At 46.8% G+C, this 22,816-nt stretch overlaps 1 long non-coding RNA gene across 1 annotated transcript in view; it reads left to right on the forward strand.

Annotated features, from left to right (window-relative positions):
• Nucleotides 1-17,583, forward strand: part of LOC146341084 (uncharacterized) — a 110,755-nt gene extending 93,172 nt beyond the window's left edge. The window contains exons 3-5 of the long non-coding RNA XR_014783823.1: nucleotides 13,584-13,652; nucleotides 17,100-17,164; nucleotides 17,397-17,583. This is a non-coding gene — a long non-coding RNA (uncharacterized LOC146341084). The remainder of the gene's footprint in view (nucleotides 1-13,583; nucleotides 13,653-17,099; nucleotides 17,165-17,396) is intronic.
• The last annotated feature ends 5,233 nt before the right edge of the window (nucleotides 17,584-22,816 follow it).

Consider the following 22,816-nt stretch of genomic DNA (forward strand, 5'->3'; position numbering starts at 1 on the left):
CATGCCAAAGAGCAAAAATGCAGATGATGCAAATTGTATTTTAAAAATAGCTAAATTTGTATAATTTATACAAGGTACAGAACTGAACTTTTCCTGGTGCAGAATTTTAATTTTGTCGTTGTTAGTGTTTAATGCAGAGAACACATACCCTTGGCCAGAGGGCATTAAAAAATAAATAGCACAATAGTTAAGGAACACGAACTGGGTAAACCTAAACCATCGAAATCATTTTATGTGCAGGGAGGAAAAATGGACTGGGAGAGGAATAAAAATCATACAGGCCAAGGAATTATAAGGAATGAAAAAGACAGTGGATGAAGACAAGAACTCAAGCATTGTCTTGCTGGATCAGATCTAGTTTACCCTTCCATTTCCAGCAGCAACCAGCTGGATCCCTCTGGGTGCCCACACGCAGGGCAATTTTTTGTCTTTTCACTAAGGGCGTCTCTACACTGGTGTTTTATTGTGCGTTTGTCATTGCTTAACCACGGAATTTTCCAGATCCTTTACATGATATCGTTGTCCTCTATTGGTTGTTCTGTACTTTCCCCCTGTTTTTCCCATGCTATTTCATAACAGGGAAAATGCGGTATTTTCTCTTGTCATGCCATGAAAGTGCCAGCCCATGTACTTATGTGATGGCGAAATTAGGCTCTGTGTGTGGGTGTTTGCAGGGGGTGCAGTTGTGATGACGAGAGGGCGGGAGTGTCACCCCGCCGCGCATGCGCCCTTCCACCTCTTCATCATTCATTACTGTTTCCTGGCAGAGCGGCGGAGTGGCATTGCACTAACACGGCATGGCTGAGAACACACTTATCACTGGTTGTCCACTGACTGCCACTTTGCCTGACCACAGTGTCCATGGGGTTTCTTGGTGGCACCAGGAAACCCTTGATCTGTTTTCTTGCCTGAGATCAACATGGCCTACATGTGCAACAAGTGCAAGTTGATTATACTGTTGGAAGAAAAAGTAAGAGGACTGGAGTGGTGAGTATTGACACTCCTGGGAATAAGAGAAGATGAAGAGTTCTTAGACAGGACGGTGGAGCTACAGCAGCAAAGCGAAGCACAGAAGCTAGAAGAGCAACAGCAACCTGAGGCAGAAGAGGAAAATGCTGAGGCGAGGAAAAATGAAGCAGATGATACTCCTTGGAAAAGATTGACAGTTAGGAGCAGAAGAACTAGAAGCCACTCTGCACCAGTGGAAGCAGTGGAACTATGGAACCGTTTTCAGGTACTTGAGGATGAGACTGGAGGACAGCCTGCAGAGGAAGAATTACAGGGGACCCTGCAGGAAGAGGCTGAAGGTCAGTCAAGCAGAGGCAATGAAACCAAGGCCTACAACAGCAAGAAGAGAAGAGTAGTAGTTGTGGGAAGGCTCTTTGCTGCGTGGGATTGAAACCCAAGCATGTCGTGAAGACCCATGGACTCACCAGATATGCTGTCTCCCAGGAAGACAGATTAGAGACGTAACTGAAGGGTTGCCTACACTCATAAAACCCACTGACAGGTATCCCTTTCTCTCATCCATGCGGGAACAAATGATACCACCAAGTGGAGCTACGAAGAAATCACGTCAGACTTTGAAGCTTTGGGAAGGAAACTCAAGAACTTTGGGACCCAGATAGTTTTCTCATCCATCCTTCCAGTAGTTAGAAGAGGGACAGAAAGGGAAAGAAAAATACTCTGGGTGCCAACGCAAGAGATTTGTATTCTGAGACTACAGGCTATACTTCCTGGAAGATGGACTGTTGGCAAGGGATGGGTTGCACGCACCTCACAAGGTCTGGGAAGAATGTGTTTGACCACAGCATGAAGAACTTCATTGGGAGGGCTTTAAACTGAATCCTACAGGGGAGGGAGACGTAAAGTTGGGGGTAACAATTGACAAGGGCTCATGCACCACAACGGAGATAACAACTCTAATAGCGCCCAATAATAGTCTTGTAGGAAGAAAGCGAGACATGTAGGAAGAAAGCGAGACTATAAAGCAGATGGTCTTCAGTGTCTATATACTAATGCCCAGAGTATGGGAAACAAACAGAACGAACTTGAACTCTTAATACGGGAGGGAAAATGATGACTTGATAGGTGTAACTGAAACTTGGTGGATGACTCCCATGGCTAGAATACAGCAGTTGAAGGATATGACAAGTACAAAAAGAGCAGAAGGAACAGAAAGAGAGGTGGAGTTGCACTATATTTTTAAAAATACATATCTCTGCACAGAAGTACAGGAGGATGAGCTTGGTAGCCCCATCAAGAGCATCTGTATCAAAATTAATGGAGCAAAGAGTAAAAGGAACATGGTGGTCGGAGTCTACTACTGGCCACTCAATCAAGGAGAAGACGAGGATGAAACTTTTGAAAAGCCACTTGCCAATGTTTCAAGGAAGCATGATGTAGTAGTAATGGGGGACTTCAGTTTCCCCGATATTTGTTGGGAGACAAATTCCGCAAAACATGGCCCCTCCAAGAAATTCCTGACTTGTGTTGCTGATAACTTCTTCCTACAGAAAGTGGAGGAAGGAACTAGGGGATCGGCTGTCCTTGACTTGATCCTAACCAACAGAGATGACTTAGTGGATAAAGTAGCAATTCCGGGAACTCTGGGGGAAAGTGACCATGTTATACTTGAGTTCTTGGTTGTAAAGGAAGCAAAAGCTGAGTGTAGCCAAACACGTACCCTGGATTTTAGGAAAGCCAATTTTAATAAACTCAAAACAATGATAAGTAAGGTCCCATGGCAAGTGACTCTAACGAGAAAAGGAGTCTAAGATGGATGGGAGTTTTTAAAAAGGGAATTCTAAAGGCACAATTACAAACAATTCCAACAAGAAAAAAAGATGGAAGACAACAGAAGAAGCCAATTTGGCTTCACAAAAAGCTTAGAGATGACCTGAAAACAAAAAGGACACATACAGGAAGTGGAAGGAAGGCCAAGCTACAAAGGAAGAGTACAGGCAGGTAGCACAGAATTGCAGGGATGGCGTCAGGAAGGCTAAAGCCGAGAATGAGCTGAGGTTAATGAGGGATGCTAAAAGCAACAAAAAGGCTTTCTTTGGATATGTGCATTGAAAAAGACAGAGGAAAGAAATGGTGGCTCAACTATAAAATAAGGATGGCAAAATGGTAACAGATGACAAAGAAAAGGCAGAGGTGCTCAATTCCTACTTCGGCTCAGTCTTCTCCTAAAAGAGGGTCTATGACCCCCCTGGCAAAGGCGAAGTGCAAGCTGAAGGGGCAGGATTGCAGCTTGAGATCAATAGGCATATGGTCAAGGAACATCTAATTACTTCGAATGTATTCAGATCTCCAGGGCCAGATGAACTGCATCCTAGAGTAATAAAGGAACTGGCAGAAGAACTCTCAGAATCTTTGAGAAATCATGGAGGACGGGGGAAGTGCCAGATGACTGGAGGAGGGCTAATGTTGTCCCTATCTTCAAAAAGGGCAAAAAGGAGGAACTTGGGAACTACAGACCAGTCAGTCTGACATCAATCCCTGGGAAAATTCTGGAACAGATTATAAAGCAATCAGTCTGTAAGCACCTTGAAAACAATGCAATGATTACTCAAAGCCAACACGGATTTGTCAAGAACAAATCCTGCCAGACTAACCTGATCTCATTTTTTGATCAGGTAATTTCCCTTGTGGACTGTGGGAATGCTGTGGACATAATGTACCTCGACTTCAGCAAAGCTTTCAACAAAGTGCCCCATGATATATCCTGATGAGCAAACTAGCTCAAAGTGGGCTAGATGAAACAACGATCAGGTGGATCCACAGTTGGCTACAGAATCAAAGAGTGCTTATCAATAGGAACTTCTCAAACTGGGGAGAGGTAACAAGTGGGGTACCGCAGGGCTCAGTCCTGGGCCCAGTGCTCTTCAACATTTGTATGAATGACTTGGAGGAGGAGGTGCAGGGAATGCTTATTAAATTTGCAGATGACACAAAATTGGGCAGGAGCGGATAGCTAATACCTGGGACGACAGAAACAAAATTCAAAGTGATCTTGATAGGCTGGAGTGCTGGGCAGAAAACAACAGAATGAGATTTAATAGGGATAAATGCTAAGTTCTGCACCTAGGAAAAAGAAACCAAATGCACAGTTACAAGATGGGCGATACTTGGCTCAACAATACTACAAGCGAGAAGGATCTTGGAATTGTTGTAGATCGCACGCTGAATCTGAGCCAACAATGTGATGTGGTTGCAAAACAGGCAAATGCTATTTTGGGCTGCATTAATAGAAGCATAGCTTCCAAATTCCATGAAGTACTAGCTCCTTTCTACTCAGCACTGGTTAGGCCTCATCTGGAATATTGTGTCCAGTTCTGGGCATCGCACTTTAAGAAGGATGCAGACAAACTGGAGAGGGTTCAGAGGAGGGCAACAAAGATGATCAGGGGACTGGAAACTAAGCCCTATGAGGAGAGACTGAAAGAACTGGGCATGTTTAGCTTTGAGAAGAGAAGACTGAGGGGAGATATGATAGTGCTCTTCAAGTACTTGAAAGGTTGTCACAGAGAGGAAGGCCAGGATCATTTCTCGATCATCCCAGAATGCAGGACACGGAATAATAGGCTCAAGTTACAGGAAGCCACATTCCGGCTGAACATCAGGAAAAACTTCCTGACTGTTAGAGCAATACGACAATGGAACCAATGACCTAGGGAGGCGGTGGGCTCTCCCATATGGGAGGCATTCAAGATGAGGCTGGACAGCTACCTGTCAGGGATGCTTTGACTTGGATTCCTGCATTGAGCAGGGGGTTGGACTCGATGGTCTTGTAGGCCCCTTCCAACCCTACTATTCTAGGAGTCTATGGCATTTGAGGGGAGACGAAAAAGCGAATGAGGGACAGGAGTTAAGTGGAACCAAGCTGTGCTCAGCTCCATGTCTTGGGGATGCCTAAGCAGATGGGCAGCCGGGGGTCTGTGTGTTCCAATAGCCCCTACATGACGCAGGCAGATGTGAGCACATGCACCCCCTTTCCACTCAATCCCTTCTCCCAGTGTACACACAAAATAGAAAAGTGTTACTGCTTGCTTTTGTGGGGACAGTACTGACTTGTGCACATTGGGAGTGGGGAGACTTCTGTAGTTCCAAAAGTACTGTGGATTGTATATATATAGATGTTGCCGAGGTAGGGATCAGAGACAGTGGAAGTTCATGCTGAGAGGAGGGAGGGGCTACCCCAGAGGGGGAGGTCAGGAGGCGTACAATGCTGCTGACATCCCACCAGGCTCCACCCACCAGTGTAAATGGCAGGTAACATTATGCAGTAAAGGAAAACCAGTTGTGTAAAGAGCCAATTTAAAATCCCACAAACAATCCGGAAGAAAAAGGGGTGGTAAATCATGGAAAAAAGCCTCGTGTGCTTTTCTTCAGCAACAAACAAAAAATGTGTGACCTTCTGGTGATTGTTGAAGAGGTATATGTGTGCTCTGCTCCAGCTTTCTGGCTTTTATTTGTGAACTTGCTCTTGTCTCCTTGTGCAGCGGCAGCTTGTGATTGCTTGTTGCATACTATTTCAGCCAGAGGCAGTCCTATTTGACAATGACTCCGGAGTAAACTCAGCAGTCATGGAATAAGAGGAGAGGTTCTCTTACGGATCAGTAACTAATTAAAGAACAGAAAGCAGAGGATAGCAATAAATAGTCAATTCTTGCAATGGAGGGATGTTTCAATGGCATCCCACAGTAATCTGTATTAGGATCAATGCTATTTAACTTGTTCACGAATTATCTGGAATCAGGCGTGAGCAATGAGATGGCAAAGTTTGCTGAGGACCCAAGTCATTTAGGGTGGTTAAAACAAAAAGGGATTGTGAAGAGCTCTGGAAGGATTGGGTGAATAGGCATTAAAATGCAAAGGCAGTTCAGTGTAAGCAAGTGTAAAGTTATGCACATTGGGGCAGAATATCGTAACTTTACATATACACTGATTTGATACGACCTGGCCTGGGGGCGGGGGGGATCTTCACGACAACAGAATGAGAAGCACACTGGAGTATTATCCAGATTTTCATGGAATCGACTTTGGTCTGTCAGGGACACATGAAGCAAGATAAGCCGAATATACCATACCTTTAAAACCTGAATTTCAGGGGTCACGCAGTGCTTGAAAAGAACATCCAGGTGGGGTGGTGGAGACTAGAACTGAATGTCATTAAACTGGTAGGGGCTGCTCAACGAGCATGAGAGGCTTGTTTTCCGGCCCATGTCCAGGCTCCCCCAGCTACTACATTACTATGAACAGAGAGCAACTAATTTTCCCCCATGTGCACAGATTTCCCTGAAGAAGTTAAAATCCCCAGTTCTTGAGTGCAGCATCTGAAGGCTCTCCCTGAGAGAAGGCCTCCCCCAATTTTGCCCCATTCCAGCAAACTGCTGCGGAGTTATTGCTTACACACACACACACACACACACACACCACCTTTCTTTGTCTCTGGGCACTTTCTCCCTGCTGGCAATGGCAGGCTCCAGAGACCTTGCCAGATTGGAGAAGTGACTTTACATAACATCAAAGAAGTGACTTTACACAATATCAGAGATGCGATTTAACACAACAATGGAGAAACAAATAAATGCAAACATCAGAGAAGTGCATAATCACAGAGGCTAAGTGCTGGTGAAATGGGAGTGCAGGGTGATCCCGAAGGCTGGAAAGGCTCAGTGAGGTCGCAGCCGAGTGAAAGACATACCCCCGGGCAGGGCTATCATGCTGAAGTAAATGTGGAGGATAGGGGCACACAGCACCAGAAGTGTGGAGAACCCGAATTACAGAAATCAAATGGAGTAAAAGCGGTCTCAGAAAAATCCGGCTTTTCTACCAGAAATCTCCAGGGTGGCTGCGGTTTGGCCATGATGTCGTCTGCTGCAAATGACCTCCAAATGCTCCCAATTCGAAGCAAATCCCCCTTGAGGACAGCCCCTTGGTGGTGACTGACCAAGAAAGAGTTCTTCTAGTTGTGGTGGATAGCTCGATGAAAATGGTGACTCAGTGTGCTTTGAAAAAGGCAAATTCCATGTTGGCATAATTAGAAAAGGAATTGAAAATAAAACTGTCTATATCATACTGTCCTTATGGTGTGGCCACACTTGGAATACTGTGTACAGTTCTGGTCAACCTTCCCTATAAGGAAAGATTGCAATGTCTGGGACTGTTTAGCAATCTTTTAAAAAGTGAGTATTGTATGACATGATATAAGGATACAAAATTATGCATGGTGTGGAGAATGTGAATAGGAAGGTTTTTCTTTCTCTTCCATAATACTAGAAGCCAGGCTCATCTCTTGAAGCTGAATGGTGGGAGATTCAGAACAAAATAAAGCAAGTACTTCTTCATACAACACATTATTAAACTATGAAATTTCCTACCACAAAATGGAATGATGGCCACCAAGCTGGGTGGCTTTAAAAGGGGGATTGGACAAATTCATGGAGGATAAGGCTATAAATGGCTGCTAGTCATGATGGCTATATACTTCCCGCAATATCAAAGGCAATATGCCTCTGAATACCTGTTGCTGGGGGACACAATCTGGAGGGTGCTGTGGCTGTCATGTTCTACTTGTGGGTTTCCCACAGGCAGCTGGTTGGCTACGGTGAGAACAGAATGCTGGACTAGACCTCACCTTTGGTCTGATTCAGCATAGCTCTTCTTACGTTCTTATTGTGAGGCAGCCTCCTTAGATGAAGGGTTTTAGGTGCCATTAAAGGTGGCAAAGGGAAAGGCCAACATCTGACCCATGGTTTGTTCCCCAGGGAAGGGGGCATTTCAATGTTCTCCTTCATGCACCAATATATCTTGGGCTAGCCCTGTTTGCAACTAACCAGAAGCTTTGCTATTCCAGTTTTGCTATGTAAGGCCAAAAATGAGTGGAAAGGAGAGTGGCAGGGAAGAAGGGAGAGATGGCCATGTTACTTGCCGTCCTATTAACCATTCTAGAATCTAGATCCATCCTTGGACTGACACAGCGCTGCACTCACATAAATATGAACAAAGAGTAAAAAAGCTACAGTGTACCGCCCTTGGGAACTCCACATGTCATCTCTGGGATGAGGCAGGTTTGTTATTGGCCTAGCTATTATTTGCTTAAGACTATTGGTAATCACAATATGCAGATAACAGAGTTAAAAGAAAATTCCAACTAAGGGTGGGCAATTTGTGGCCCTCCAGATGTTTTGGCCTGCAATTCCCACCATCCCTCACCATTGGCTATGCTGGCAAGGCCTGATGGGAGTTGTAGGCCAAAACATCTGGAAGGCCACAAGTTGTCCACCCTACGTAAACACGTTTAAATGAATAAAAAAAGAAGACAGACATAATGCCTCTAAAACAGATAATGCTGCTGGTAATAAACTGCAGATCAACATTCACATAGGACAAGTATTCTTCAGAACAAAATGTCAAGCGGAGCAGCACACAATTCTCTAACTCAATAAGGAAAAAGCACATGCAGCCGATTAAAAGCGTTCCAGATCCAAATTCAGCTCATGACAAATGGTCTCTGAAACAAGCGACAGCATTTAGCGAAGATACTCATGCCTGATTTTGCTTAGCAGCGAGCCCATTACAAACTTCCTTGTGTTGCATTACAACTAACAAGCTTCCTCAAATTAATTCCCAGACATGGATGCTTCTAGGACAGGGGTCCCCACCCTTTTTGGACCCATGGGCACATTTGGGAATTTGAGATACTGCTGTTGCACTGCCTTAAAAGGGCTCCCACGGTGGATGTGGCTAGTCACATAATGACTACTGTGGGGGCCTGGCTAGTCAAGAGGTGTGGTGGGGAAGAGAAATAGCGAGGCTAGAGGTTGGGAGGGAGGGGGAAATGGAAAGAGTTGCTTCCTGGCCTGCCCAGTCTTCTCCATTCACACAAACCTTTCCCTTTTACACCCCCTTTCTTTCCACTCCCACCCTCTAGCCTTGCTATTTCTCTACCCCAGCTCCTTTCTTTGTTATTTCCTTTCCTTCCCTGTCCCTTGCCCTCTTCTTTCTCTCCCTTCCTAGCCCCTAGCCTTACTCTTTCGCCCCCACTCACCCCTTTATCTTGCTGTTTCTTCCCACTCCTAGCCTCTAGCCTCACTCTTTCTCTCCCACTCACTCCTTTATCTTTCTGTTTCTCCCCACTCCCAGCCTCTAGCCTTGCTCTTTCTCTCCCCTCTACCCCTTTGCCTTGCTTTCTCTTCCTGCCCACTGAACAGCTGATCAGTGGTAGGTTCAGGAACAGGAAGATGTACCACCTGGCACCCTAATGTTTTTCAATATTTTATTAATTGTTTTGTTTGAAGGGAGCAGGGAGTGAAGAGCTGTGCAGGCGTCATTGGAGGTGCCCATGGGCACCGTGGCACCAGCGGGCACTGTGTTGGAGACCCCTGTTCTAGGAATATCTGAAATAAGATTTTCCTTTTGGGAAGGCATATGGTGGGCAATATAATTCATGAATGACAACCTCTCTACACCAGCCTCCCCAGCCTGGCACCTTCTGGCTGTGCTGGACTACAACTCCTGTCATCGCTGGTCAACATGGCTGTGCTGGTTGGGGATGATGGGGGTGGTAGTCCAATACATCCAGAGGGCTCTTGGGGAGGCTGCTGTACACACTGCCTTGTCAGAGACATTTCTTAACCAGGATTTTAGCCAGGGATGTGCGAACCCACCCCCGTCTGGGTTCTCCAGGTGCCTGCCCAGCCCCTGCCCCCAGTTGCTGGTCCCCAGACCATGCTCGAGCCCCTCCCATACTCGGCAGGCAGCCTGCACTCACCCCAGTGGTCTCGTCGAGCTCTGCAGTCACCATTTTTTGAAAAATAAAATGACGATAGCAAAAGTGTGCATATTTGTGTATGCATGAAAATGCGCAGATATGAGCATTAGCAAAAATGCACATTTTCGTGCACATGCAAATATGTGCGCTTTCACGCATATGCAGATATGCACATTTTTGCAATTGCCATTTTGTTTTTTTAAAGATGGCAACTGCAGAGCTTGACGAGGCTGCCGGGGTGAGTGCAGGCCGCTTGCCGAGCGCAGGCAGGGAACGAGCGCGGGCAGGGGACGAGCGCGGGCAGGGGACGAGCGCGGGCAGGGGACGAGCGCGGGCAGGGGACGAGCGCGGGCAGGGGCTTGGCAAGTGGGGCTGGGAGGTGTGGGCAGGGGGGGTTCTGCTGGATTCCCAGATGGAATCAGGTGCCCGTGCCATCCCTAATTTTAGCATATCTTCCCTCCAGAGAGGTTATAGGCTTGATCTGAAAGTGCACATGCCTTCCATACTATGTAAAAAAACATAGAGCACCATCCGTCTTTCTTGCTCATTATAAAAATAACAGAAATAGAGGCCTGGCTGGATCAGACCGATAGTTCATATAGTCTGGCTACCTGCTTCCCACCGTGGCCAACCTTTGGGAAGTCCACAAGCAGGACATGAAGACAGCATCCTTCCTCTGTTGTCCCCCTTGCCTCACCCAGCAACTGATAGTCAGTGATATTCTCCTAAGGCACATTTTCAGTTTCAAAAACCCACAGCATGGAGAGAAGTGCAGGTTATGCACATATCCCATATCGTCTTGCACATAGATATCTGTTACCTTATTCTTCCTTCTCTCCCTGACTAAAACGACGGGGGGACTAAATTGACAGAGGACAGATCCCAGTTAATTTGATACTATAAAATCATTTGACAACATAATTTTTCATTTTGGCCCAACAAATCTTCATTTTGGGGGGAATATTTGCTTCTGGCAATATTTCTTGGGCAATCACACCACCACCATGTGGTGCAATTTCAGCCATAATGAAATCACTGCACAAAGTACTTGGGCCTTAACTAAATATTAAGCACTATGGAAGAAGGAGACCATGGTGAAATGTAGCGTGGATGATTTATTTATTTACTACATTTCTACACTGCCCAATAGCCAAAGCTCTCTGGGTGGTCCACAACAATTAAAACCATAAAATACAACATAAGGTACAATATAAAAGTTTAAAACTACAATATAAAATAAAAGTAAAAACCAAGATAAATCCTAGCAGCAATGCAGATACTTAAAATACTGTAACAGGTTTAAAACAGAAACTGAAAGACTAAAATGCCCCAGAAAATAAGATCTTCACCTGGTGCTGGAATGAGCACAACGTAGGCGCCAGGTGAGCCTATCTGGGAACCGCATTCTACAGCTGGGGTACCACAGCAGAAAAGGCCCTCTTCTTAGTAGCCACTCACCTCACTTCCTTTGGCAGGGGCTCCCAGAGAAGGACCACTGAGGATGATCTTAGGGTCTGGGCAGGTATATATAGGAGGAGACGATCCCTCAGGTAACCTGGCCCCATGCTGTATATGGCTTTGAATGTTAATACTAGCACTTTGAATTGGTCCCAGACATGGACTGGCAGCCAGTGCAGATGGAAAAGTAATGGCATAATATGATCACGTTGGCCAGTCCCTGTTAACAGTCTCACTGCCCTATTTTGGACTGACTGACATTTCCAGACCATTTTCAAAGGCAGCCCCACGTATAACACATTGCAGTAATCCAGATGAGAGGTTACCAGAGCATGGATAACTGTAGCTGGCTGTCTCTGTCCAGATAAGGATGTAGCTGGTATATCAGCTGGTATATCATGCCACCAAGTCCACTTGTGCCTCAAGTGGCGGTTCTGGGTCCAAGAGCACTCCCAAACCACAAACCTGACCTTTTAAGGGGAGTGCAACCTCCTCTAGAACAGGTTGAACATCACCAGACGAACCCCCCACTAACAGTACCTCCGTCTTGTCTGGATTGAGTCTCAGTTTATTGGCCCTCATCCAGGCCATTACCATGCCCAGGTACTGATTCAGAACAGCCTCACCTGGATTGATGAAAGAGAGGTAGACCTTGGTGTTATCCGCGTATTGATGACACCTCAGCCCACACCTCTGGATAAACTCCTTCAGCAGTTTCATGTAGATGTTGAACAGCATAGGGGATAAAATGCAGCCCTGTGGAACTCCATAGCATAGTTGCCAAGGCACAGACCAATAATCCCCCAGCACCACCTTCTGGAATCAGCCATCCAAGTAGGAGTGGAACCACTGCAGGGCAGTGTCTCCAACTTCCAGCTCAGACAACCTATCCAGATGGATACCATGGTCAATGGCATTAAAAGCCGCTGAGAAGTCCAAGAGAATCAACAGGGTCGCACACACCCCTGTCCATTTCCAGGGTGACCAAGGCAGTTTCTGTTCCAAAACCAGGCCTGAAGCCCGATTGAAATAGTTCTAGATAATCAGTTTCATTCAAGTGTGCCTAGACTTCACCGGCAAACATCCGCTCAAACACCTTGCCCATAAAGGAGATGTTGGCTACTGGTCTATAGTTATTAACATCCCCCAGGTCCAGGTTAGGCTTTTTCAGGAGTGGCCTAATTACCACCTCCTTTAAAGAGGCTGGTACCACTCCCTCTCTTAAGGAGGAATTTACAACCTCCTGGACCCAGCCAGATATCCCCTCCCTATTAGGTGTAATAAGCCACGAAGGGCAAGGGTCAAGCATCTGCATCCTGTAAGTGCAACAGGACACTTGCACAAACAGTGAACAGCGAGCAACCAAGGTCAACAGAGGTCTAGTTCTCACTAAAAAGGTAGATATCTTAGCCACCTTGGACATTGCCTGGAAAGATGTTTTAAAATATGTCTGGCACTTGTTCAGACAGCAGGTAGGGTATCACATGATTGAAAATTCCCTCCACATAGAAAGCTAGGATGTCAGGGTGAAGGGTGAAGGTTCTAGCCTAGCTTTCTCCCTGGCATGCTAGTTTTCCTATTTGGCAGGAATTTGAATGTGGAGAATTCATTCATCTGAGCCCCCACCTGTAGTCTGAAGTGGTACAGCCCAGACACAGGTTTAGCCCATCAGTGAGAACAGAATCGCAGAGATGGAAAAGGCCAGCTATATAACAAAGGTGTTCTCAGGTTCCCCACAGGTACCTTGCCTTATGATCCTGGACACAGATATACCAGGAAGCTCAATTCTGCATTGATAACAGTGGGATTCAGGGACAAACTTCCCCTGACTGCCCTCATGTCAGTGTGAGAGCCAGTGTGGTGTAGTGGCGAGAGTTTTGGACTGGGAGTCGGAAGATCTGGGTTCTAGTCCCCACTCGGCCATGGAAGCTCACTGGGTGACTTCGGGTCAGTCACAGACTTGCAGCCCAACCCACCTCACAAGGTTGTTGTAAGGAAAAAATGGAGAGAAGGAGGATATTACATATACTGCCTTGGGTTCCTTAAGGAGGAGAAAATGTAATGAAATTAAGTGTAATAACTAAATAAATAAAGGTAAACCATATAACTGCAACCTGTCAGGGAACAACTTTCCAGTCCTGGCCTGACTGTACCTGCCCAGGTTGACCATTGACTCCTCCTGGGCTGGAAGGAGTATTAAGGACTTTTCCAGCTGATCCTTGCTTGGGCAATGAAGTCTGTCTGTGCTGTAGCACACCTTGTATTTCTGGCCTTGCTCTTGGTTCGGACACTTGGCTCATTCTCTGATTCTGTCTTCTGGTTTGCCCTCGGATCCTGATTGCAGGATCCTGATCCTGGCTCCTGGCTCCTGACTCTCTCCAGACTGCTGTCCACCACCCAGCCCTGTCAACAGGTGAGCAAGCGAAGGGAAAGGAGCAGCCCCAGACGCACAAACCCTAGCCAGCTCTTCCTGAAACTGAGCTGTGTATCTGGGGCCAGTCAGCCCTCCGTAAAGATATGGGGGAGTTGGGAGGCATGCGTGGGGCTCTAACAGCTCTCCTGCACTGAGTGGGGAAACCACAAGAGAAGAAGATACCTGGTCAATAATATGCACTGAACACCCTGACAGTGCTCTGGGGATGCAACTGGGCAATACATGTTGGATCTGAGGCCAGGCAAAGCAGGTTTAGGCCAGCATGCAAGCTGGACTCTGAAGCTTTGATAGGGAATGGAAGGGATGGGGTAATCACCTCAGCCACTCTGGCTTATTGTTGAGCCTTCCTTGCTCTTCTCCTTGCTGAGCCTTCCTTGCTCTTGCTCTCTTCTTGCTGTTGTTGAGCCTTCCTTGCTCTTGCTCTCTTCTTGCTGTTGTTGAGCCTTCCTTGCTCTTCTCCTTGCTGAGCCTTCCTTGCTCTTGCTCTCTTCTTGCTGTTGTTGAGCCTTCCTTGCTCTTCTCCTTGCTGAGCCTTCCTTGCTCTTGCTCTCTTCTTGCTGTTGTTGAGCCTTCCTTGCTCTTCTCCTTGCTGAGCCTTCCTTGCTCTTGCTCTCTTCTTGCTGTTGTTGAGCCTTCCTTGCTCTTCTCCTTGCTGAGCCTTCCTTGCTCTTGCTCTCTTCTTGCTATTGTTGAGCCTTCCTTGCTCTTCTCCTTGCTGAGCCTTCCTTGCTCTTGCTCTCTTCTTGCTATTGTTGAGCCTTCCTTGCTGTTCTCCTTGCTGAGCCTTCCTTGCTCTTGCTCTCTTCTTGCTGTTGTTGAGCCTTCCTTGCTCTTGCTCTCTTCTTGCTGTTGTTGAGCCTTCCTTGCTCTTCTCCTTGCTGAGCCTTCCTTGCTCTTGCTCTCTTCTTGCTATTGTTGAGCCTTCCTTGCTCTTCTCCTTGCGGAGCCTTCCTTGCTCTTGCTCTCTTCTTGCTATTGTTGAGCCTTCCTTGCTCTTCTCCTTGCTGAGCCTTCCTTGCTCTTGCTCTCTTCTTGCTATTGTTGAGCCTTCCTTGCTCTTCTCCTTGCTGAGCCTTCCTTGCTCTTGCTCTCTTCTTGCTATTGTTGAGCCTTCCTTGCTCTTCTCCTTGCTGAGCCTTCCTTGCTCTTGCTCTCTTCTTGCTGTTGTTGAGCCTTCCTTGCTCTTCTCCTTGCTGAGCCATCCTTGCTCTTGCTCTCTTCTTGCTATTGTTGAGCCTTCCTTGCTCTTCTCCTTGCTGAGCCTGCCTTGCTCTTGCTCTCTTCTTGCTGTTGTTGAGCCTTCCTTGCTCTTGCTCTCTTCTTGCTGTTGTTGAGCCTTCCTTGCTCTTCTCCTTGCTGAGCCTTCCTTGCTCTTGCTCTCTTCTTGCTATTGTTGAGCCTTCCTTGCTCTTCTCCTTGCTGAGCCTTCCTTGCTCTTGCTCTCTTCTTGCTATTGTTGAGCCTTCCTTGCTCTTCTCCTTGCTGAGCCTTCCTTGCTCTTGCTCTCTTCTTGCTATTGTTGAGCCTTCCTTGCTGTTCTCCTTGCTGAGCCTTCCTTGCTCTTGCTCTCTTCTTGCTGTTGTTGAGCCTTCCTTGCTCTTGCTCTCTTCTTGCTGTTGTTGAGCCTTCCTTGCTCTTCTCCTTGCTGAGCCTTCCTTGCTCTTGCTCTCTTCTTGCTGTTGTTGAGCCTTCCTTGCTCTTGCTCTCTTCTTGCTGTTTTTGAGCCTTCCTTGCTCTTCTCCTTGCTGAGCCTTCCTTGCTCTTGCTCTCTTCTTGCTGTTGTTGAGCCTTCCTTGCTCTTCTCCTTGCTGAGCCTTCCTTGCTCTTGCTATCTTCTTGCTGTTGTTGAGCCTTCCTTGCTCTTCTCCTTGCTGAGCCTTCCTTGCTCTTGCTCTCTTCTTGCTGTTGTTGAGCCTTCCTTGCTCTTGCTCTCTTCTTGCTGTTGTTGAGCCTTCCTTGCTCTTCTCCTTGCTGAGCCTTCCTTGCTCTTGCTGTCTTCTTGCTATTGTTGAGCCTTCCTTGCTCTTCTCCTTGCTGAGCCTTCCTTGCTCTTGCTCTCTTCTTGCTGTTGTTGAGCCTTCCTTGCTCTTCTCCTTGCTGAGCCTTCCTTGCTCTTGCTCTCTTCTTGCTGTTGTTGAGCCTTCCTTGCTCTTGCTCTCTTCTTGCTATTGTTGAGCCTTCCTTGCTCTTCTCCTTGCTGAGCCTTCCTTGCTCTTGCTCTCTTCTTGCTGTTGTTGAGCCTTCCTTGCTCTTGCTCTCTTCTTGCTGTTGTTGAGCCTTCCTTGCTCTTCTCCTTGCTGAGCCTTCCTTGCTCTTGCTCTCTTCTTGCTATTGTTGAGCCTTCCTTGCTCTTCTCCTTGCTGAGCCTTCCTTGCTCTTGCTCTCTTCTTGCTGTTGTTGAGCCTTCCTTGCTCTTCTCCTTGCTGAGCCTTCCTTGCTCTTGCTCTCTTCTTGCTGTTGTTGAGCCTTCCTTGCTCTTGCTCTCTTCTTGCTGTTGTTGAGCCTTCCTTGCACTTCTCCTTGCTGAGCCTTCCTTGCTCTTGCTGTCTTCTTGCTGTTGTTGAGCCTTCCTTGCTCTTCTCCTTGCTGAGCCTTCCTTGCTCTTGCTCTCTTCTTGCTGTTGTTGAGCCTTCCTTGCTCTTGCTCTCTTCTTGCTGTTGTTGAGCCTTCCTTGCTCTTGCTCTCTTCTTGCTGTTGTTGAGCCTTCCTTGCTCTTCTCCTTGCTGAGCCTTCCTTGCTCTTGCTCTCTTCTTGCTGTTGTTGAGCCTTCCTTGCTCTTGCTCTCTTCTTGCTGTTGTTGAGCCTTCCTTGCTCTTCTCCTTGCTGAGCCTTCCTTGCTCTTGCTCTCTTCTTGCTATTGTTGAGCCTTCCTTGCTCTTCTCCTTGCTGAGCCTTCCTTGCTCTTGCTCTCTTCTTGCTGTTGTTGAGCCTTCCTTGCTCTTCTCCTTGCCGAGCCTTCCTTGCTCTTGCTCTCTTCTTGCTGTTGTTGAGCCTTCCTTGCTCTTCTCCTTGCTGGGCCTTCCTTGCTCTTGCTCTCTTCTTGCTATTGTTGAGCCTTCCTTGCTCTTCTCCTTGTTGAGCCTTCCTTGCTCTTGCTCTCTTCTTGCTATTGTTGAGCCTACCTTGCTCTTGCTCTCTTCTTGCTGTTGTTGAGCCTTCTTTGCTCTTCTCCTTGCAGTTTTCTTCTTTGGCCAGAGCTGCATGGTGGCACCCAGGTTTAATCCCTACTACCTGCAGACCCCTTTGTTCCCATTTTCAGGATTCGTTGTGGCCTTGAGTCCTGACTCCATCCTCCCCATCTCCCAAAATGCACTTGAGGAGGCATTCAGGCACTGGGGCTCCCATGGTTGCGGACACCACCACGCTCTCGATATGTCCGTTAGACCTGTGGCCAGACACGCATCTCTGTTCTATCCTTCCTTTCAGGAGCACATGCAGTAGATGAGACTGTGATTGGAAGCATGTTCCAAGCAATATGCTCTAATGGAAAGGTGAGTACAATCATGCCAACACTGTAAACTCCACCCCCCTCACCAGGGCAGCCCTAAATTGGATGAGAACACATCAGATGAACTCACAGTGGGGAGGGGATAGAAGAGGAAGTTCCAGCACAGACGGGAGCTGCTCTTTCTCCTTCAATGAGTCCATAGTTGCTGGAACAGTCCAATTCAGAGCAAGTCATTTGGCACCACCATTATCATCCAACCATTTTGTTCTCCACAGACAAATATTCATCCATCTAATTCTCCATCACAGACTACTAAAAAAACAGCCAAAGAAGGGACTAGTGTGAGCAAGGATCAAAAGAGGATTATGGTGAGCGGTGGGATACCAGATGATGCTGTGAGATGCTGCCACAATGTTCCCCACCACATACAATGTTGAATAAAACCCTTTTATTCAGCGAATTATTTCAGCTGTGTGTCTGTTTCTGTGACAGTTTTGAATGCAGGGAGATACACCCCCCCACACACACATATACACACACTCACTCACACCCCTCCATCTATACATTTAAGTGAGCTCACAATTGGATGCACTTCCCCAATAGAACAGTGGGTCTTCGTTGGGTTCTCCCTCACTCAGAGCATCTCTACACCAGCCTAAAACCCCGCATTTAAAACAGGGCTTTCTGCTTCCGTTTTAAATGCAGGATCATAATGGAGACATGCTTCCTCCCCACCCCTTTTCTCCCTCCTTTTCCCCCTTATCTGAGTCTTCCATAAGTTTCATTATACAGCCACTAGATGGCGCTGTGGTCTAGCTCCTCTTATTGTGGGTTTTCCTCTTTTCACGGAGGGGACCCAAGCAGAACTCAAGCATGGTAATTTGATAGCTCATTATCTGCGATCTTTTTCAAAATGGAGTAAAGGTCATTTAGTGCAGGAGAGGAGACACCCTGGCGGTTGACAAGGTTGACAAGGTCATCTAAAGGGCCCACAAACTTCCATGAGTAACCAATCTCAATAGCAGGATAAAAGCTCTGTGTGAAGAAGCCCCCAGTGACCCAGGCAAGGTTAGGGTTCCACATCTTCCACCAAACCAACCGTGGACATTATGGGAGCAATTGTCACTGTTACTGGGTTTAACTTCCCTTCCATGCTTGTGGGGTTGTGTTGTAGCAAGTGAGGATAGGGTAGCTGACTACATTGCCCTGGTACAAGCAACCGGGTAGTAGTAGATATTACTACTACTATTTGCGTTCTATGTCTACGCTATTTGCATTCCCCTTATTTTCGCCGTAGTCTACGTAAATATTTACGTAGACTAGACGTGCCAAAATAAGGAACGCAAATGGCAGCGCCCATGGGCGCTGCCATTTGCGTACGCGCATTTTTTTTGTTTTTTGTTTAATCAGCCGTGATAGGCTACATAAATGTTTACGTAGCCTATCACGGCTGACTGCAGGGACGCAAACGGCGGTGGCTACGGCCACCGCCATTTGCGTCCCTGCTAGCCAGCGGCCGGATGTCTGGCCGCTGGCGGAGCTGGCCAGCAGCTCTGCAGAATTACTGCGGAGCGGAGCCGTCTGGCCAGGATTCGGGGGGGGGGGAGGGACGGAGTGCCTCCCCCCCAGCATCAGCATAATCCGCAAACAGGTAAGTGACTTTCGTACATCCCTACTTTACACAGACAAATTCAACCCGATTCAAAGTGCTTCTTTTTATTAGCTCATTTTTTCTGTTTCAAATTAAATTGTGGAAATGGTCAGAAACCACTGGAGAGGCGCTGGAGGTTGATGGCATTGCGTAAAGGGCCTGCAAACTTCTGTGAGTAACCCATCTCAATCGCAGGATAAAAGCCCCACGTGGAGAAGCCCATAGACAAAGCTCTGATCTTGGGGGGGGGGTTGGACCCCCCCCTTCCTGGCCCTTCCCAGACACTGCAGAGATTCTTGAGGTTCCCTTTATGAGGTGAAAAGAGAGAAAATGAAACATGCTGGGGTTCTGCTGATGGGCAGGATCTGCAGGTTCTACAGCCCTCTTAGCCCCCCAAACATGCCACCAACACAGGGAAGCATTTAGACAAATTCAAAAGCTAGTCTAAAATAAATTCCCTCCCATTTCTGACAATACAAGGGAGTGCTCTGTCTTCTGGATCCCTTCTCCTTTAGCATTACGCTCTTAGCTTGTCACATGTTACCTACTTGAGTAGAGTCTTTCAGAGCATATGCAGAGTTCATTTCAGAGAGCCTGGTCTGAGAGAGATAATCTTGGCCTCTAATTAGATATTATTAGGAAGACAGAGAGTGCAAGCAAACCCTCACTTTTATGGGAATCCGAGTTCAGTAAAAGTTGGCCCCTTAGTGGAGACTTGCTGTTTTGTTGAGTTGTGTGATACCCTCCATTTCTGTTGTCAGAGGTCCAACCAGCGAATCCAAACATTACTTAGTGGCTAGACCCACTTTAAGGAACCTAAACCTGTATCTCAAAAGAACCAGCCAGTTTGAACCAGGTGGACTATAATACTTTAAAAACAGCTTAAATTTTGGATGCGTAGCGGTAGCAGGGAACAAATAGGAGAGAGAAGCCTATTCGGGTTTCCTGGCATGGTGCCAACTTCTTAAATGCTCTAGGGGGCATTGTTGAGTTACTTCAAAAGTAGAGGTTGTCTGTCACTTGGGCCCATAGGATTGGACTACCTACCTAGGATTGGACTTGCCCAGCAATTGGGCAAGTCCCAATAATTTTGTGAACCGCCCAGAGAACTTCGGCTATTGGGCAGAATAGAAATGCAATAAATAAACAAAAACAAACAAACACTATTGGGGTTTATGCCTGTTGTTCTGATTTTGTTGTCAGATAATGCTACTGGAGCCTTCATAAAATGTGCCCAAACCCATTGTAAATGTCAAACTAAGTTGATATCCCCCTATTTATTTTTAAAATTGATCTTTAGAATTTACTCAAAACTTTGTCTATACAAAAGCTTCCTCATATACCAGACCTGAATGGTTGAAATCCATATTTATTTCATAATTTACAAGGCTAATGGGGCCAGGAGGGTGATGGGATTGCTTGATCTTTAGCCTATGAAGTAAAACTAGTCCTGCAAGTTGGGAAGACAGTCCTTTGAATCTGGTGAGATTACTTTTTCACATTGCACCGCAAATATTTGTTTGCTGTTCTGATGATGCGTATCTGTTCATCACTTCTCTCTTCCTCTTGTGAAAAATGAAAAATCTTCCAAAAAAAAAAAAAGCTTTAAACCAACAAGAACTCAAAAGAGAAGAAGACTCTTTATATTCCTGTGTTAGCATACTTCTCCAAGCAGCCTTTCCCGCTGGAGGTATTGTTGCTTGCCTGACTGTCACAGTCAGAACAGGATTGACTGCCGAAGTGCCAGTTCTACTGGAGATGTTTGGAATGTCTCCTGTCTTTCTGAGGAGCTCCGTAAGCCTCTTTGCTCTCGGTCTGTCAAAGAGATGGTGGCCGCCGGAGTATATGCTCTGCCAACAGCAACCTCTGCCCTTCTGCCCCATCCGCTGCCAGGTTGGCAAGGGCAAACTTTCAATTCGCGCTTGTCAAACTTGGCTGTCATTGTTGGCCTTGCCACCACAACCAGGCTTTGGCAGGTGTCGCCACAATCTGGCACGGCAATTTAGCCCTCTCTCCCTCTCCTGGATCAGTTGCATTTGCTAATTCACAGAAACCGAACCATCTCCAGAGGTGGCGTTCAACTTCCTCTTCACTGCTGGGCTTAAAGAACTATTTATTATTCAAGATGCTGTCTTGGTTTGATAATAAAATTGGGCATATGCAAGCCTGTCTAAACATGGAGAACCATTTTGGCCATATGATATTGAAGAGCGCTTAATGTATTTGTTTTTTGCTTAATCTGACAGCTTCTTTCTCCCTTCTTGCTGGAGAAAGGGGAACGGCTGGCATGTTCCAGTCCCCTTCCCAAAGGAAACACAGACTGCAGATGTGGGCAGGCTTGTTCCTTTTCCTCTTCTAAATAGACCCCCTGCTTCTACACTCAATAGAGTTGAAAGACTAAAAGGCCAAGCAGTCCTGAGAGTCCCCAGCCAAATGGGGATGCCACCAATCAGGCTATGCCAGCCTTCTCCAAACTTGTGCCCTCTGGATATGTTGGATTGCAACTCCCATCATTCCTGGCTAGTGGGAATGATGGATGTTGCAGTCCAACACATCTGGAGGACGCCAGGTTGGGGAAATCTGGGCTATGTAATCCAGTCTTCAGTGTGCCCAAAGCAGAAAGTAAGAGCATCTCTACACCAGCCTAAAATCCCACATTTAAAACGGGGCTTTCCGCTCACAAAAGGCTCCCTTTACACGCTCTTCCTTCCCCCTCCTTCTCCCCCTTATCTGAGTCTTCTGTATATTTCATTGGTCTAGCTCCTCTTATTGCAAATTTTCCTTTTTCACAGAGGGAACTCAAGCAGAAATATTTAAAAATATTTTTAAAACATTTAAAAATAGCTACTTATCATTTATGCTGCATATTTATATTTATAAAATGCTTTACAGTCTTGGTACTCTTTTAGCATTTCTGTATCAGCCTAACATCCTGCAACTTTACTGGGGCTTCTGCTTCTGCTTTAAATGCAGGATCATGACAGGCTCCTTTTACACATGCTTCCCTCCCGCCCCCCCCCGCCCCCTTTATCTGCATATTCTATATATTTTATTATACAGCCACTAGATGGCACTGTGGTCTAGCTCCTCTTATTGCAGGATTTCCTCTTTTCAGGAGGGAACTCAACCTGTGGTAATTTGATAGCTCATTATCCCCGACCTTTAAAAAAACGGAATAAAGGTCATTTAGTGCGGGAGACGCCCTGGAAGTTGACAACGTCATCTAAAGGGCCTGCAAACGTCTGTGAGTCACCAGTCTCAATAGCAGGATAAAATCTCCATGTGAAGAAGCCCTAGGTACACTGCAGAAAAAGCACCACAAAGCAAAAAAGTGCTCCTCAATCCCAGTATCTTTCAGGGCCAAACTACATGGTAACCTGACAGCCCTCTTCTTTTCTTTGCTTTTTGCTGAAAAAGCTGCTCTCATGATTGGGAGGGGAGCAGATAAGGAAGCAGGGGGATTAATGGCAGGGGAAGCTTTTGCCACCTGCCATTTACCCATTTCAAATCCCCCCAACAGCTTCTGTCCTCCGATGGGGTATCAAATGGGTGTTTGCCCCCATAAAGGTTGTTGTTGTTTTTAAGGACCATTGGACTACTGTTACATGCAAAAACATGTTGCATGTAGGGATGTCAGAGAATTCCGCCATGGATCTTGGGGAGGCTGAATGCCAGCGCATTCAGCCCCCCGAAATTGGTGGCAGAACAGTCTGTCCCCCCGCCCCCCCGGGACGAGACTTACCTGGGGCGGATCTTCCTGGCGGCGGCGGCTCCGGCAGCGGTTCGGCGGCGGTTCGGCGGTGGTTCGGCAGCAGTTCAGTGGCGGCGGCTGCGGCAGCCGGTCTTCTGACTGGCTGCCACCGCCGCCATTTCCAGTTAAAAAAAAAATGTGATAGGCTACGTAAAGATTTACGTAGCCTATCACGGCTAGGTTTAAAAAAAACACGTGATGGGCTACGTAAATGTTTACGTAGCCTATCATGGCTGACTGCAGGGATGCAAACGGCGGCGGCTACGGCCACCATTTGCATCCCTGCTAGCCAG

The sequence above is a fragment of the Heloderma suspectum genome, chromosome 6 (genome assembly GCF_057233095.1).
Source record: "Heloderma suspectum isolate Gila_16-S chromosome 6, 16-S_ref, whole genome shotgun sequence".
Taxonomy (NCBI): Eukaryota; Metazoa; Chordata; class Lepidosauria; order Squamata; family Helodermatidae; genus Heloderma; species Heloderma suspectum.